This window comes from Ambystoma mexicanum, chromosome 2p (genome assembly GCF_040938575.1).
Source record: "Ambystoma mexicanum isolate Mex_15411 chromosome 2p, UKY_AmexF1_1, whole genome shotgun sequence".
In the NCBI taxonomy this organism is placed as follows: Eukaryota; Metazoa; Chordata; class Amphibia; order Caudata; family Ambystomatidae; genus Ambystoma; species Ambystoma mexicanum.
Window position 1 is genome coordinate 1,336,541,323 of NC_090923.1, and position 16,773 is coordinate 1,336,558,095.

The 16,773-nt window shown below is 46.0% G+C and overlaps 1 protein-coding gene across 2 annotated transcripts in view; it reads left to right on the forward strand.

The window, feature by feature from the left end:
- GRAP (GRB2 related adaptor protein) overlaps positions 1–16,773 on the forward strand; it is a 716,059-nt gene that overhangs the window by 327,515 nt on the left and 371,771 nt on the right. The window lies entirely within an intron of this gene.

The window sequence follows — 16,773 nt, forward strand, 5'->3', positions numbered from 1 at the left end:
CTCATTTCTTATCCTTCGGACTGACATGCACATAGGGGACATGAGGGCCATTCAGGGGACCCTCTCTTCAAATATATGCCATGTTTAGCATATACGAAGTTACAGCTTGGGGTTTTGCCAGTAAAAACGCCATCCCACAGGAAGAAAACTTGTTCAGACTGGCTGCACTAATGGAGGCCAGTCTAGCCATGCAACAACACATGTTTGCTTCACCCTTGAGGCCCAGTAACAAAATGCCGTGCCACAGTAAGAATATATGGCCAAACTGGCACCATCAATGCAGGCTAATTTAGCCATGTTATAAATCCTTTTTGCTTTACCCTCAATGCCCAGTAAAAACAAAAGAATGCTATCCCACAGTATGAAAGTATATCCAAACGGGCAGCATTAAAGAAGGCCAGTCTAGCTGTGTAATAACACTCATAATATATGTATTGTCCCAGATGTCCATTAAAGAAATATCAGGCTACAGTAAGAAAGTATTGCTAGATTGGCTGCACCCAAGGATGCCAGTCTAGCTATGTAACAGCACCTGTCATGGTTGCTTTTCTTTGATACCTAATATAAATATTATAACACAGTAAAAACGTATAGCTAAACTGTCTGCCACAAAGTATGCCAGTTTAGCTACATGATAGCATTCATCACTCATATTTGATACCATGTAAAAAATGCCATGCCACAGTAAGAAAGTATAGCTAGACTGACTGCACCAATGCAATGCTGTCTAGCAACATAATAACACTCATCATGTTTGCTTTACTCTTGATGCCCAGAAAGAAATCCCATGCCACAGTAAAAAAGTATATCTAGACTGACTGAACCCAAGTAGGCCAGTCTTGTTACATGATGGCACTCATGCTTGCGTTACACTTGATGCCTAATACAAAATACCATGCCGCAATAAGAAAGTATAGCTGGACTGGCTGCACCCAAGTATCATGTTTCCTTTACTCTTGATGCCCAGTATACATGCCATGCCATAGTAATAAAGTATCCCTAATGTGGCTGCACATTGAAAGATGAAAAGACGATCATGTAGCAAGGGAAAGAGCCCCTGCTCAGAGGCAGGTAGCACTGTCCCACTGTAAATAGTGAACTGTGCAGTCTGCCATACATAAAGGCTGCTACTGATACTGTCTAGCATGTAAAGCGTTAATTTATTTTGAACATATTGCAGTGCATATCTGCGGCCCAACTCTACGGCCTCTCAACTCCTACAAATAAGAGATATTCAATTACCAAGGCATGGCCGTGTGCCAAACTTGCCTGAGGGTGTCAATATTAGCATTCCATTCTGCTGACATGCTTCTTAAGAAAAACTGATAACATGACATGCCTGCGAACAGGGCACCTGCAATTGTTTCAGATTCAATTAGCTTTTCAAACATTCACCACCTCTGCACTTAGGTACAAGAGCAGTACAAGAAAGTGTGTGCAAGACACTCCATATACAAAAACATAGTTCGACATTTAGTGCTGTTTGCTTTCATTCAAGTGATTTACGCTTTGTTGACACATTAGGGAGGAGATTTCCAGCACCGCTTACAATAGACGACTGTTTCTCATATTTTGACCCACCAAACCCTTGAGGTGCTATGGCCATTACAGCTCAGTGTGGATAATAAAACTTTCCAATGGAAAAGATGAAAGAAAGGATAAAAGCTAGAAAGAGACAAAGAGAAATGGAGGGTGAAAGAGAGACAAAGGAGAACCTTCAAGGAATGTTAAAAAGGATGAAAAGTATGAGGAAGGAAGAGGAAGGAAGGAAGGAAGGAAGGAAGGAAGGAAGGAAGGAAGGAAGGAAGGAAGGAAGGAAGGAAGGAAGGAAGGAAGGAAGGAAGGAAGGAAGGAAGGAAGGAAGGAAGGAAGGAAGGAAGGAAGGAAGGAAGGAAGGAAGGAAGGAAGGAAGGAAGGAAGGAAGGAAGGAAGGAAGGAAGGTAGGTAATGGAAACAAGGTATGAAGGAATGGGTGTGGCATAAAAGCAAGAAAGAAAGAAAAAAGTAAGAAAGGAAGGGTGAAAGAAAAAAGAAGGGACGATGGAAAGAAAAACGAGAGTAATAGGAAAAGGGACAGAAGCAAGAAATAGAAAGAAAGAAATAGGTGAAGAGGGAAAGAAAGTATGAAAGAGGTGAAGAAAGAAAGAAAGAAAGAAAGACAAGGGAAATAAAGAACAAAAGGAAGATAGGAGAGAAGGAAAGAATTACGGAAAGAAAGAGAGGAGAAAGAAAGAAAGAAAGAGGAAAGAAAGAAAGAAAGAAAGAAAGAAAGAAAGAAAGAAAGAAAGAAAGAAAGAAAGAAAGAAAGAAAGAAAGTTAAATTGTAGGCAAAATATAAAGGTCAGAGAGGGTAGTGAAAAGGGTAATGGTATGCACATACACATTTAAAAGAAAGGTAAGGAGTGGACAAGATAAACAAAAGCTAAGAGTGGGAAGATGGGTTAATTGAGATAACATTCTCACTTTTCCATGTGACTGCTTCAGAGAACTTCTGCGGAACAAATACCAGATTGCAAGTGGGGAGATAGTTGTCATAAGCAAAAGGACACTTAGCCCGAGTCCGATCCCTACGTTTACCTGAACAGCTATTTTTTCTTTTTGTTGCACTTTTCGAAGCTGCCCTCATTGGGAGGGGGCAACAAGATGGAGTGACATGAGGATGAACCTTGTGCATCAAATGTTCGCCCGCAAAAAAAGATTACATCTCTTGCAAAACGTATGGTCCTGTTGTGAGAGGCCACCGTTAGATGTCTGGGAAGTTGGTAAGGGAGCATATGTTTCAGTGGCTGAGATATTTCCTGCAGGACTTTTTGGGCACTGCAGAAGGTTTTGAATGAAACCCTTTGTTTTAGCAGGTGCCTTCGCAGTAGTGTTGAGACCTGGCATTATGTGGACCGCCCACTAGAGGCAAATTATGAGCTGAGGAGGCTGGTGCACTGTTTACATTGGAGGAGCATAAATAATTCCCAGTCATGAGCATGAGTCCTGATCATAGCGATGGAGCACAAACTGACAAAGGGGAGTTCTCCCAGGGGCTTATTTTAACATAATGGGTTAAAAGTGTACATTTTACAGTACACTTTATGTGAAATATTCAGTAAAACCCATACATTTTACAATCAGTTATGTAAAATATCTGTGCCCACAACATATGCAAGCATTGCTCATGTTGGCTATGCCCAGTGTTGCCATTATTGCTACAGTAGGTAGGCCTATTCATAATAGGCTGTTTCACTAGATGCCAGTTTTTCTGCTGTAAGACCAACTTGAGCTGGCTTTATACAATAATATCAGTATTTCCACTGTGCAAGCACACACTCATGCTGCCTTTGCCCATTGATGCCAAAAATGGCACAAGAAGATGTGTACATGCTAGTTGTGCCGATATATGCTATTAATACCACTATAAGTACACATTTGTTTTCAATTTCCCCAGTAATGCCAGTACCTCAACTGTAAAAGCACATTCATTATGGCTTTGCGAATAATGCTAGTACTGTCACTGTAAAAACACACTCATGTTCGCCTTGTTCAATAATTTCAATGCTTACATTTTCAGAAGACCTTATGTTTATGTTGACTGTGCCAAGATACGCTAGTACTGCCAGTATAGATACATAGTCATGATGGTTATGCCCCTTAATTTATTTATTTATTTATTTACATTTATATAGCGCACAAGCAGCCCAGGGGCATTGAGGCGCTGTTACTTGCAATGAACTTAGTTACATGGTACAGGTAGGATAGTGGATGTTGACACATTGTAAATGTTGCAGGATGACGTACTGTTGTTACAAATATTGCTTTTGATCATATGATACAATATACATGGGGTAATCGTGCTAGTATGTCTAGCCTTAAGTGAACAAGGTAGTCTTCAGCGTTTTGCGGAAGGTGGTGAGGGAGGCCTCTCCATGGATAGTGTGTGGTAGGGCATTCCAGTGCGCGGGCGCCAGGTAAGGGAAGCTGGATCCGCCCGCTTTTACTTTTTTTACCAGAGGCACTGAGAGCATGTTGGTGTAGGGTGATCTGGTTGGCCTGGTGGAGGAGACAGGGTGTATCCTTTGTGAAAGGTATGCAGGCGCAGTAAGGTGGATGCACTTGTGGGTGAATGTCAGGGCTTTGAATAGTATCCTTTCTTTTATTGGGAGCCAGTGGGCTAGTTTTCTGGCCTCAGAGATGTGTTCTCTTTTTGCAATACCTTGGGCTGCCCGGAGTGCGTTGTTCTGTATTACTTGTAGTCTCTCTAGGTTTTTTTAGAGGTTCCTAGAAAGAGTACGTTACAGTAGTCTAGCCTAGAGCCGGTGATGGCTCTGGCTATGTTAGTGCAGTTCTCTTTGGAGAGAAATGGTCTGACTGCATTGATAAGTTTGGCATGATAAGCCGCTGCAGAGGCAATTGCATTGATTTGTCTGTCCATGGATAGGCTAGAATCCAGATAAACTCCCAGGGTTTTGACAGAGTCGGAGACTGGAATTTTAATGGAATCAATGGTAAAGTGACTGAATTGGGCATCTAGATTTTTTAGGGTGTCGGGAGAGCCTACCAGTAGGAGTTCCGTCTTGTCAGTGTTGAGGCATAGACCATTGTCTGCCATCCAGGCTTGGATGGTATTGTAAAGGTTGTTGAGGGCCAGGGAGTCAGTGTTGTAGTTGCCTGTGAGAGTGATGAGGATTTGTGTGTCGTCGGCGTAGTTGGTGTATGAGATGCCCATGGCGTCGAGGATGAGGAAGAGGGGGCGTGTAAAAATGTTGTATAGCGTGGGGGAGAGGCAGGAGCCTTGGGGCACCCCACAGAGTATAATGGTTGGTGATGCGGCGGCTAAGTCGGAGAATACTTGCATGGTTCTGTCTTGTAAGAAGGAGGTGATCCATGCTGTGGCCTCAGGGGAGAATTTGGCCGTGGTGGTGAGGTGGTGGCATAGGACGTCATGATCCACAAGGTCGAAGGCCGCTGAGAGGTCTAGGAGTAGGAGAAGTGCAGGTTTGCCCAAGTCTCTCGCATCGTCCATCTGGTTTTTCAAGTCAAGTAGGGCGGTTTCTGTTCCGTGTCTGGGGCGGAAGCCAGATTGGCGGAGACCAAGGAGTTTGTTCTCTTCAAGGAAGTGTTGAACCTGCATGTAGGCTGCTTTGTCCAATATTTTGAGGAGGAACAGGACAGTGGTGATGGGTCTGTAGTTATTGGGGGAGATGGGATCGAGCGTTGGCTTCTTTAGAAGAGGGCGGACCCAAGCTTCCTTGAGGTAGGCAGGGACTATCCCTGTGGTAAAGGAGGCATTTACAAAGGCTGTTAGGAAGGGAGCTAGCGGTTCTGCGCAGTCTTTGATAATGGAGGCTGGGCAAGCATCACCTTTGCAGTTAGAGGGTTTAATGTTCCTCATTATGTTGATGACGTCTTTTTCCTGAATGGGTTTGAAGGAGAAGGGTAAGGGGGGATCAGGGGCAGGCGGTGGGACTGGGATGTGCTTACTTGGTAGGGCTTGTTTAGTGGCTGGTATTTTGTTTTTGAGGAGGCTAATTTTGGATTGCATGGCCTTCTGTATTCCGTCACACCAGTCCTTGTCTTTGGTGAAATTCTGGGGGGCGGGAGTGGGTGTTTCGAGTTCTCTGAAAATGGCGAATATTTCTTTAGTACTGCATTGGGCTTCCAAGATTCTGGATTCAAAGGATTTGGCTTTGGCTTGGGTGATTGCCTTTTTGTATTTGGTGGAGAGGGCTTTGAAGATCATCTTATCTTTTTCGGAGTGGGACTTTTGCCACTGTGTGAGTGTGGCTTTTTTCTCGTTGCGTAGTGAGAGGAGGTCCGGCGTGAACCAAGAATTGGAATGTGCAGTGGGTTTGGAATTTCGAGGTTTGAGTGGGGCAATGGTGTTGATGGCTGCTTTGATGGCAGTATCATAGGTTGATGCAAGTGTTTCAGGGTCTGAGGAGAAAGGTGGTCTGAAGGCTGGGCCTTGGAGGAAGGGCAGTAATCTCTCCTTAGTGAGTTGGCGGGAGCTTCTGGCGAGGCAGGGAGGGAGTGGTTGGGGTGAAAGGGTAGCTGGGGAACTAGCGGTGGGGATGCTGAAGGTGATAGTGTGGTGATCAGACCATGGGGTAGGAGTGTTTCCAGTGATGATGAGTGGACAGTTGTGCTGTGCTATCCAGTCCAGCGTTCTGCCTTGGGTGTGAGTTGGGCTAAGTATGGTGTTCTTGTACCCTAGCGCCTTGAGGGCAGAGACGAGGAATTTTGCTGCTACGTCCTTACTATTCTGGAGCCCTAGGTTGACATCCCCCAAGAGAATGGCTTTAGATTGCTTTTTGAGGTTGTCCGAGAGGAGGTGGATGAGAGAGGCTTGAAAGTCTCCTGTTGGGCCTGGTGGGCGGTATACGGTGTGCACAGTAATTGTGCAGTGGGGAGAGAGGGTTATTTTGACTTGGAGATAGTCGCTGTTGTTGTTCAGGGATTTCTCTACCTTTCTGACAGAGAGGTAGTCTCTGGCGATAATTGCTACACCTCCACCTTTGGAGAGGCGGTCTTGTCTAGTAATGGAATAGCCAGGAGGTAGGGTGAGTGAGAGCGCAGGGCCAGAGGCCTCATGTAGCCAAGTTTCTGAGATCATAAGTAGATCTAGGTCTTGGGAGGTTAGGAGGTCGTGGATGTCTAGGGCATGGGCATTGACGGATCTAGCGTTAATCATGGCACATTTCAGGTGGGGTTCAGTAGTGGCTGTGGGGGAGCTCGTGATGAGAGATGGTGGTATGGAGGGGCTAGGTGCATCGAGCGTGTTGTGGGCGGTGCCCATCACAGATTTTACACTGGGGGGCTCATTTTCATGGGTGGTGGACACAAGTGGCATAGCATTTGGCACAATAGAATTCAAAATGGTGGTAGAAGATTTGCACAACACAGATTTTACACTGGGGGGCTCATTTTCATGGGTGGTGGACACAAGTGGCATAGCATTTGGCACAATAGAATTCAAAATGGTGGTAGAAGATTTGCACAACACAGATTTTACACTGGGGGGCTCATTTTCATGGGTGGTGGACACAAGTGGCATAGCATTTGGCACAATAGAATTCAAAATGGTGGTAGAAGATTTGCACAACACAGATTTCATACTAGGGGTGGTGGTGGGTGCAGGATTAATTGTATTTGTAGTGTGGGTATGACAGTTGTGATGCGGGTAAAGTACTTTGTTGGTTGCTGTAATTGTAATATCGTTGGAGGATACAGCCTTCAGGGTTGTGCGCTGGAATCTGGCCTTTTCGGCACATATAGAGGTTTTTGTAGTACGCGAGCATAGCCGTGTATTACGGGTGCTCGTTGGGGTGGGGTGCGAGCTGCGGGCTGCTTCCTGAGTACGGGTGCGCAACCTGAGAAGTCTTAAGGCGAGACATGGTTCAGAGAGAAGCTTGCTAGAGTGGTGCTTCTTACCTTGTAGGTGCTGCAAGGGCATTGGGCAGACGGCAGACGAGCAGCGAAGAGCTGCAAAGAGCACCGGAGGCCTTTCCTTACGACCTTCCCTGCTCGGCTTCGCCTCTCGGCCCTCTCCCCCTCCATTTAGAGCAGGAGGGGAGGGGCGGGCGGGCGGGGTGAGGCAGCGAATCGGGACACGGGCCCGTGGCGGTGATTTCCAAAGCACATTTTGTTGATTGTGCTGCCATGGAGACGGGGGCCATCTTGTCTGGGGCTTCGGTGCACGCGGCCTGCAGCGTGGATGAAGGGGAACACGCGGCCGCTCCGAAGTGAATCAAAGCAGCTGATCGAGCACACAGCTGGTCGGGGATGCTTTGTGCTCGCAGCGGAGCTGCAAAGAGCACCGGAGGCCTTTCCTTACGCCTTCCCTGCTCCGCTTCGCCTCTCGGCCCTCTCCCCCTCCATTTAAAGCAGGAGGGGAGGAGCGGGCGGGGTGAGGCAGCGAATCGGGGCACGGGCCCGCGGCGGTGATTTCCAAAGCACATTTTGTTGATTGTGCTGCCATGGAGACGGGGGCCATCTTGTCTGGGGCTTCGGTGCACGCGGCCTGCAGCGTGGATGAAGGGGAACACGCGGCCGCTCCGAAGTGAATCAAAGCAGCGGATCGAGCACACAGCTGGTCGGGGATGCTTTGTGCTTGCAGCGGAGCTGCAAAGAGCACCGGAGGCCTTTCCTTACTGCCTTCCCTGCTCGGCTTCGCCTCTCGGCCCTCTCCCCCTCCATTTAAAGCAGGAGGGGAGGGGCGGGCGGGGTGAGGCAGCGAATCGGGACACGGGCCCGCGGTGGTGATTTTCAAAGCACATTTTGTTGATTGTGCTGCCATGGAGACGGGGGCCATCTTGTCTGGGGCTTCGGTGCACGCGGCCTGCAGCGTGGATGAAGGGGAACACGCGGCCGCTCCGAAGTGAATCAAAGCAGCTGATCGAGCACACAGCTGGTCGGGGATGCTTTGTGCTCGCAGCGTAGCTGCAAAGAGCACCGGAGGCCTTTCCTTACTGCCTTCCCTGCTCGGCTTCGCCTCTCGGCCCTCTCCCCCTCCATTTAAAGCAGGAGGGGAGGGGCGGGCGGGGTGAGGCAGCGAATCGGGACACGGGCCCGCGGTGGTGATTTCCAAAGCACCTTTGTTGATTGTGCTGCCATGGAGATGGGGGCCATCTTGTCTGGGGCTTCGTTGCACGCGGCCTGCAGCGTGGATGAAGGGGAACACGCGGCCGCTCCGAAGTGAATCAAAGCAGCTGATCGAGCACACAGCTGGTCGGGGATGCTTTGTGCTCGCAGCGGAGCTGCAAAGAGCACCAGAGGCCTTTCCTTACGGCCTTCCCTGCTCGGCTTCGCCTCTCGGCCCTCTCCCCCTCCATTTAAAGCAGGAGGGGAGGGGGGGGCGGGCTGAGGCAGCGAATCGGGACACGGGCCCGCGGCGGTGATTTCCAAAGCACATTTTGTTGATTGTGCTGCCATGGAGACGGGGGCCATCTTGTCTGGGGCTTCGGTGCACGCGGCCTGCAGCGTGGCACTGTAAGTATACCTATATAATGATTTGACCAGTAATTCTGCTACTGCAACTTTAAGAATGCACTGACAATATTTGTATTCAATAAGGCCAGCACTGAGAGTCATTGTAAGAACACTCTCGTACTGGCTTTGCCCAATATTGTTACTAATGCAGCTCTAAGAACATACTCATTATGGCTTTGTCCAATAAGGCCAGTACTTCCACTGTAAGGATGTACTTGTGCTGGCTTTGCCTAGCAATTCCAATATTGCCACTGTAAGAAAACAACATGTCATGCTAGTTGTGCTAATATATGCTAATGCTGGCACTATAATGAATCCAAATAAGAGTGCTATCACAATAGCCTTGTACCCTTTGGCCAGTACCATGGGTACTGTAAGAACACACTAAGGTTGGCTTGTCCCTATAAATGCCAGCATTCCAATTGTAAGAACACAATCATGATGGCTTTGTCCAATAAGGTCAGAACTGCCACTCTCGAACACAGTTGTGTTGGCATTGCCCAATAATGCAAATACCATCTCTCTATGAACACACTTCTGTTGGCTTTGCCCAACAAGACAAATACTTCCACCGTAAGAAGACATTTATGCTGGTATGCCAATATAGATCAGCACTGCAACTATAAATACACACTTGTGTTGGCTTTGTCATAGTGGATCAAAAGACAAGAAGCAGGAAAACGTCACACCTGATAAAGCTGTTGACCACAAGCGCCCATCATCAGATGCCTTGCAAACAGTCTTGACGGATGAACCTTTGAACCTTTGAAGACAATGCACGGAAGTTCTCAAGAAGAAGTAATCAAACGAAAAATGCAAGTTGAGTCTTTACGAAGAAATTCCAACAGCTCTATCCAAGGCACCCGGATTTTCAAGTTGGAACAAACTTCACATAAGTCGGGATATATATGATCCTGAACAGGAAAACGGTGTTAAAAATCTTGAGCAAAACTAAGTCATTAAGATCCCTAATCACGGGAGACTTCTGTTTAATCGAGCCCTATCACAGAGAACAGAGGGCTAAGGAATATTTGCATATAAAAGCACAGGCTCTACAAACAGGCATGGAAGAGGCGTACAAAGAGCTCAGTCAAACTGGCCTTTTGCTAACTGAACTAGAACAAAATTGATGTCGGAGAAATTCAACAGGGAGGACAACAGATCCTACAAGTCGTCTTATCTTCAGAAAGCCAAAGATCCACACAACATAAATAACGGAGAAATTAAATCAACTAGAACAAGAAACCAACTAAGATCACACACAGACCTCCAAACGGAACGTACGCCATCTAAAACTCAAGGGTTTCTTGGAAAGCCTCTGATAGCTCTTCATCATACAGATCAAGCAAAACTGAACACAAACGACGCCTTCAATCTGATACCACACCACCTAGAAAAACATCCAAAGACGAAATCCATCATAAGGACTTGTCTCCAAGTTGCGACTCATCTCGATACCCACAAGGCCCATGGGAATGGCTCAAGACTGCAGTAAATGGGAAATCAAGCAGATAGCAACCAGGTTGGGCTAATAACATGCTAGCCCAGGATTCATCGGAGATTCGTACCCTCTCCATGGCCCCTTGCAACACCAGGGGCCATTTACACTTAACAGATAGCAATAATCAGACCCTGGTGGGTTTCGATATTATCTGCCTCCAGGAAACCTGGCTTACGGAGAAGCCCTCATTGGATGGCTACAAGATTGAACTTTCAGTCGCCAATCAAGGCCTATTTGGGCGACCATCATCTGGCCTGCTGCTTGCAGTAAGAATTGGTTCAGGTTAAGATCCTAAAAAAACTAGCAGAGAGCTACGGAATGTTGGCAGTCCTTACGTCATGGACATATCAGGATTTAAGGTCCAAAAAAACCAATACAGTTGATCTGGCAATAGTCAACTTGTATTGGAATCCCCAACAATCAACAACATTAAACTTCTGTAAGGAAGTGACTAAGGTGATCGATAACATCAGAATCGATTCAAACACAGAACATGTGATCATCTGCGGAGACCTGAACGCAATATGCGTACGAGATTTGGCCAGTCGGTCCAGACATAGACTGTCGTCTGAAGAGAGAGGAAAAGCCTGGATGATCACCATGAACTCAAGGAATTTCCACAATTTAGCACGGCTTAAATCTTGGGATAACATCATCCCTACTTGGGAACGTGAAAACTCTCGGGCTACACTCGATCATATCTTCACATCAAACAATTTACTGCCTCTGGTGAAATCATTTAAAGTTATAAGGACAAAAGAGAGTGACCACAATTTGCTTGCAATAACATGGTCATCATCACATTACGAAAACAAACTTTCTCTTCCTGCAATAGAAGCAAACACTCAGTGCACCAGGCTTCGCTTAACTGCCAAAAGCATCAAGAAGATTACTGATAATTACGGAAAATTTATGGAAGGTAAATCAACAGAGTGCGAGAGACCAGACTATCTCCCATTTCTACTACAGTTTAGATCAGACCTTAAGAACAACAAAGGCCAAATCCGAAAAAACCGGCACGTGTTTGACCAAGCCTTAGTGGACAGAAGAAAACTTCTGAGGAAAGCTAAAAGAAGAGCAGCATGTCAAACAATCTGACTCGGCCAAGGCTGACTGCCTAGTGGAAGTCAACAGCTATAAATCCTGGCTAACGAGTGTCAAGGAGTTCCCCCCTTCCCACCTGGGTACTGGGTTTGCCGGTGTCTCCGATCGCTGCCTTCTTGCGAACGCTCCTGGTCTTGAACAGCGCTGCTCGAGTCTCGTCTGGTTCCAGGTTCCGTTTAGTTCCGGGAGCGCGTAGTCCAGGAATCCGGGAGTCTGGGAAAGCTAGTAATGCTCGGAATCAGGAAGGGGGAAAGGGTCAGGAGCGGGTAATAGCACTGGGACAAGTAAACAATACCGCGAGCTACGAACACACGTCTGAGGCTACTCTACAATAGCATTGAGATGCGCGGAGCCGTGGAAGGCGTGGTCTATAAATAGATCACGCCGCGTTCAGCGCATGGAACGAGCAAGGGCTTCAGCGCTGGACGGCCATGTTGGAAGTAGTACGGAATGTAAGCCCCGTTGAGACAAGGACCAGGAGGTCCAAAAGGGGCGTGATCTGAAGTTCATGACAACAAGTCGCAGGAGATCGATGTATCAAAACAACGCGGAAAAGATGCTTAGGACATTAAGCACCAAGAAATCTAGCGACTTTTGGGCCCTTATTAAAACGTCAATGAATGACCGGGAAAGTGAACTGGCGAACTCTGTCACAGAAGAAAACTGGACCAATTACTTCAGAACCATGTTCGCGGCACCAAACGGTTTGCTTGAAAGCCAACCAGAAAAGACAAGTGACAGATGGATCAAGCTCTCTGATGAAGAAGACATTATCAACGTCATCAAGCATCTTAAATCCTCGAGAGCCCCTGGTCCGGACGGCCTAAGTAACATAGATCTCAAGCAATATCCGGAAGCATGGCCAAGATTCCTAAGTATCATATTCCAACATTGTGAATCACTCAGAACTATACCAACAACATGGACTCACTCTATAATTGTCCCGCTGTTCAAACGCGGTAATAGGGAAGAACCACAGAATTACAGACCGATTGCCCTGTTGGATATTATTGGCAAAATATTCGCAACACTACTGCTCAAACAGTTCCAAACTTGGGCTAATGTCTCTCCAGCACTTGACCCCTTTCAGTTGGGTTTCCTAAAAAATGGCGGAACTTCCGTAAACATCTTGATCCGTCATCCTAAACCTAATCAAAGCAAAAGTAAAGCAGGGCACTCCACCGGTTTTGCTGGCCTTCATTGACCTCTTGCAGGCCTTCGATAAAGTGGACAGGAGCTTGCTTCGGTCCAAACTACATAAATGGAATTGCCCAAATAAACTGCTGAACCACATCAAAGCATTAAACACGGATAACAAACTGCGAGTTCGACTCAACAATCATGGAACCCTATCAAACGAGATTCCAGCAGAGCGCGGGGTGAAACAAGGGTACCCTTTAGCACCAGCACTCTTCATCAGCTTTCTCGGAGACTTTAAGGACACTGAAAGCTCAGTCCGAGCCTTTCCGGCAAAAATAGGCAACACGAACACATCTCGCCTGCTGTATGCGGATGACTTAATTCTGCTAGATCAGACAGAGGTTGGATTACAAATCCAATTGACCAACTTGGCAAACTATATAAAATCCAATAACTTGGAAATCAACAAATCCAAAACAAAAATCCTGATGCTAGCGAAAAATAAGTCCCACAGAAACGTCATAGATGATGGTTCCTAGAAAATACAAAGATTGAAACAGTCGAAAGCTACAAATATTTGGGAGTAACAATAGACAATTCAGTACAGGAGACAACCATGCAATCGATGCTGTGGGGCAAAACCAGGAATTTAGCAGCCCAGATGAGATCAATCAATAAGAGATATGGTAAATTCTCTCTGGAGCCTGTAATCCAATTCTACAGAGGCAAAGTTGTCCCGGCCCTAACGTACGGAATGGGCGCAACCCTATCAATGCCGACCGCAATCTGGGCTAAACTCGAAGGCTTACTATGGAGCTCAGTTCTGGGCCTACCAAACTCGGCCGCAATTGCAAACATCAGGCGCGAGTTAGGGCTGCAATCCCTACTCGCAGCAGTAGACCAGAACGCAATGCAAATTTATAGAAAAATCATCATGCCGGAAACCCTTTCGATATTCAAGCTGATAGCAGAAGAGCTTACAGCTGGCTGTCTTACCATCTTAAAAAAATGGTCGCAAAAACAAAAAGCAAAATTGGATGAAATAGCCTGCACTGAGGAAGAACTGATCGGAAACCCCCAGAGAATAAAAAGAAAAATGGACCTCATGGATTGGATTAATACAGTCGACAAGGCCCGAGCTAACAAATTGACCAGACATCTGCCCCCAACTTTTAACCAACTGAAGGTACCGTTGCCATATTGTTCGAAATTTCCGGACAAATAACGAATGCGGACACTTTTGAGAGCTCGTCTGAATCTAATGCCTACACGTGAAATTCTCAACATTAGACTCCTGTCTTCGTCTACAGAATGCAGATTATGCAAATCATTAAAGGAACCTGAAAACTTGAAGCATTTTCTGCTACACTGCAAGGTGCTCTGTCAGGAAAGAAGCGCCTATTTTTCGCCTCTTGGGATGCCGGCCTCAGTTTTAGACGAAGACATTTGGTGGAACAGATTAATGTCGGGAGAAAAGATCAAATGGACTATTGTGACAACAAAGCTTCTGACAATCGCATTTGACAAAATGAAGGAAAGTGTAACATAAAGGAGGGAAGGTCGAAACAAACAGAATAATCATGTTCCTTTCCATGATCATCTCCTTTTCATTCCGTATACTTCTAACTTTATGAAGATCAATTCACAACATACCCACTCGTCTTTGCTATAAATGCCAGCATTCCAATTGTAAGAACAGAATCATGATGGCTTTGTCCAATAAGGCCAGAACTGCCACAATAGAACACAGTTGTGTTGGCATTGCCCAATAATGCAAATACCATCTCTCTATGAACACACTTCTGTTGGCTTTGCCCAACAAGACCAATACTCCCACCGTAAGAAGACATTTATGCTGGTATGCCAATATAGATCAGCACTGCAACTATAAATACACACTTGTGTTGGCTTTGTCATAGTGGATCAAAAGACAAGAAGCAGGAAAACGTCGCACCTGATAAAGCTGTTGACCACAAGCGCCCATCATCAGATGCCTTGCAAACAGTCTTGACGGATGAACCTTTGAACCTTTGAAGACAATGCACGGAAGTTCTCAAGAAGAAGTAATCAAACGAAAAATGCAAGTTGAGTCTTTACGAAGAAATTCCAACAGCTCTATCCAAGGCACCCGGATTTTCAAGTTGGAACAAACTTCACATAAGTCGGGATATATATGATCCTGAACAGGAAAACGGTGTTAAAAATCTTGAGCAAAACTAAGTCATTAAGATCCCTAATCACGGGAGACTTCCGTTTAATCGAGCCCTATCACAGAGAACAGAGGGCTAAGGAATATTTGCATATAAAAGCACAGGCTCTACAAACAGGCATGGAAGAGGCGTACAAAGAGCTCAGTCAAACTGGCCTTTTGCTAACTGAACTAGAACAAAATTGATGTCGGAGAAATTCAACAGGGAGGACAACAGATCCTACAAGTCGTCTTATCTTCAGAAAGCCAAAGATCCACACAACATAAATAACGGAGAAATTAAATCAACTAGAACAAGAAACCAACTAAGATCACACACAGACCTCCAAACGGAACGTACGCCATCTAAAACTCAAGGGTTTCTTGGAAAGCCTCTGATAGCTCTTCATCATACAGATCAAGCAAAACTGAACACAAACGACGCCTTCAATCTGATACCACACCACCTAGAAAAACATCCAAAGACGAAATCCATCATAAGGACTTGTCTCCAAGTTGCGACTCATCTCGATACCCACAAGGCCCATGGGAATGGCTCAAGACTGCAGTAAATGGGAAATCAAGCAGATAGCAACCAGGTTGGGCTAATAACATGCTAGCCCAGGATTCATCGGAGATTCGTACCCTCTCCATGGCCCCTTGCAACACCAGGGGCCATTTACACTTAACAGATAGCAATAATCAGACCCTGGTGGGTTTCGATATTATCTGCCTCCAGGAAACCTGGCTTACGGAGAAGCCCTCATTGGATGGCTACAAGATTGAACTTTCAGTCGCCAAGCAAGGCCTATTTGGGCGACCATCATCTGGCCTGCTGCTTGCAGTAAGAATTGGTTCAGGTTAAGATCCTAAAAAAACTAGCAGAGAGCTACGGAATGTTGGCAGTCCTTACGTCATGGACATATCAGGATTTAAGGTCCAAAAAAACCAATACAGTTGATCTGGCAATAGTCAACTTGTATTGGAATCCCCAACAATCAACAACATTAAACTTCTGTAAGGAAGTGACTAAGGTGATCGATAACATCAGAATCGATTCAAACACAGAACATGTGATCATCTGCGGAGACCTGAACGCAATATGCGTACGAGATTTGGCCAGTCGGTCCAGACATAGACTGTCGTCTGAAGAGAGAGGAAAAGCCTGGATGATCACCATGAACTCAAGGAATTTCCACAATTTAGCACGGCTTAAATCTTGGGATAACATCATCCCTACTTGGGAACGTGAAAACTCTCGGGCTACACTCGATCATATCTTCACATCAAACAATTTACTGCCTCTGGTGAAATCATTTAAAGTTATAAGGACAAAAGAGAGTGACCACAATTTGCTTGCAATAACATGGTCATCATCACATTACGAAAACAAACTTTCTCTTCCTGCAATAGAAGCAAACACTCAGTGCACCAGGCTTCGCTTAACTGCCAAAAGCATCAAGAAGATTACTGATAATTACGGAAAATTTATGGAAGGTAAATCAACAGAGTGCGAGAGACCAGACTATCTCCCATTTCTACTACAGTTTAGATCAGACCTTAAGAACAACAAAGGCCAAATCCGAAAACACCGGCACGTGTTTGACCAAGCCTTAGTGGACAGAAGAAAACTTCTGAGGAAAGCTAAAAGAAGAGCAGCATGTCAAACAATCTGACTCGGCCAAGGCTGACTGCCTAGTGGAAGTCAACAGCTATAAATCCTGGCTAACGAGTGTCAAGGAGTTCCCCCCTTCCCACCTGGGTACTGGGTTTGCCGGTGTCTCCGATCGCTGCCTTCTTGCGAACGCTCCTGGTCTTGAACAGCGCTGCTCGAGTCTCGTCTGGTTCCAGGTTCCGTTTAGTT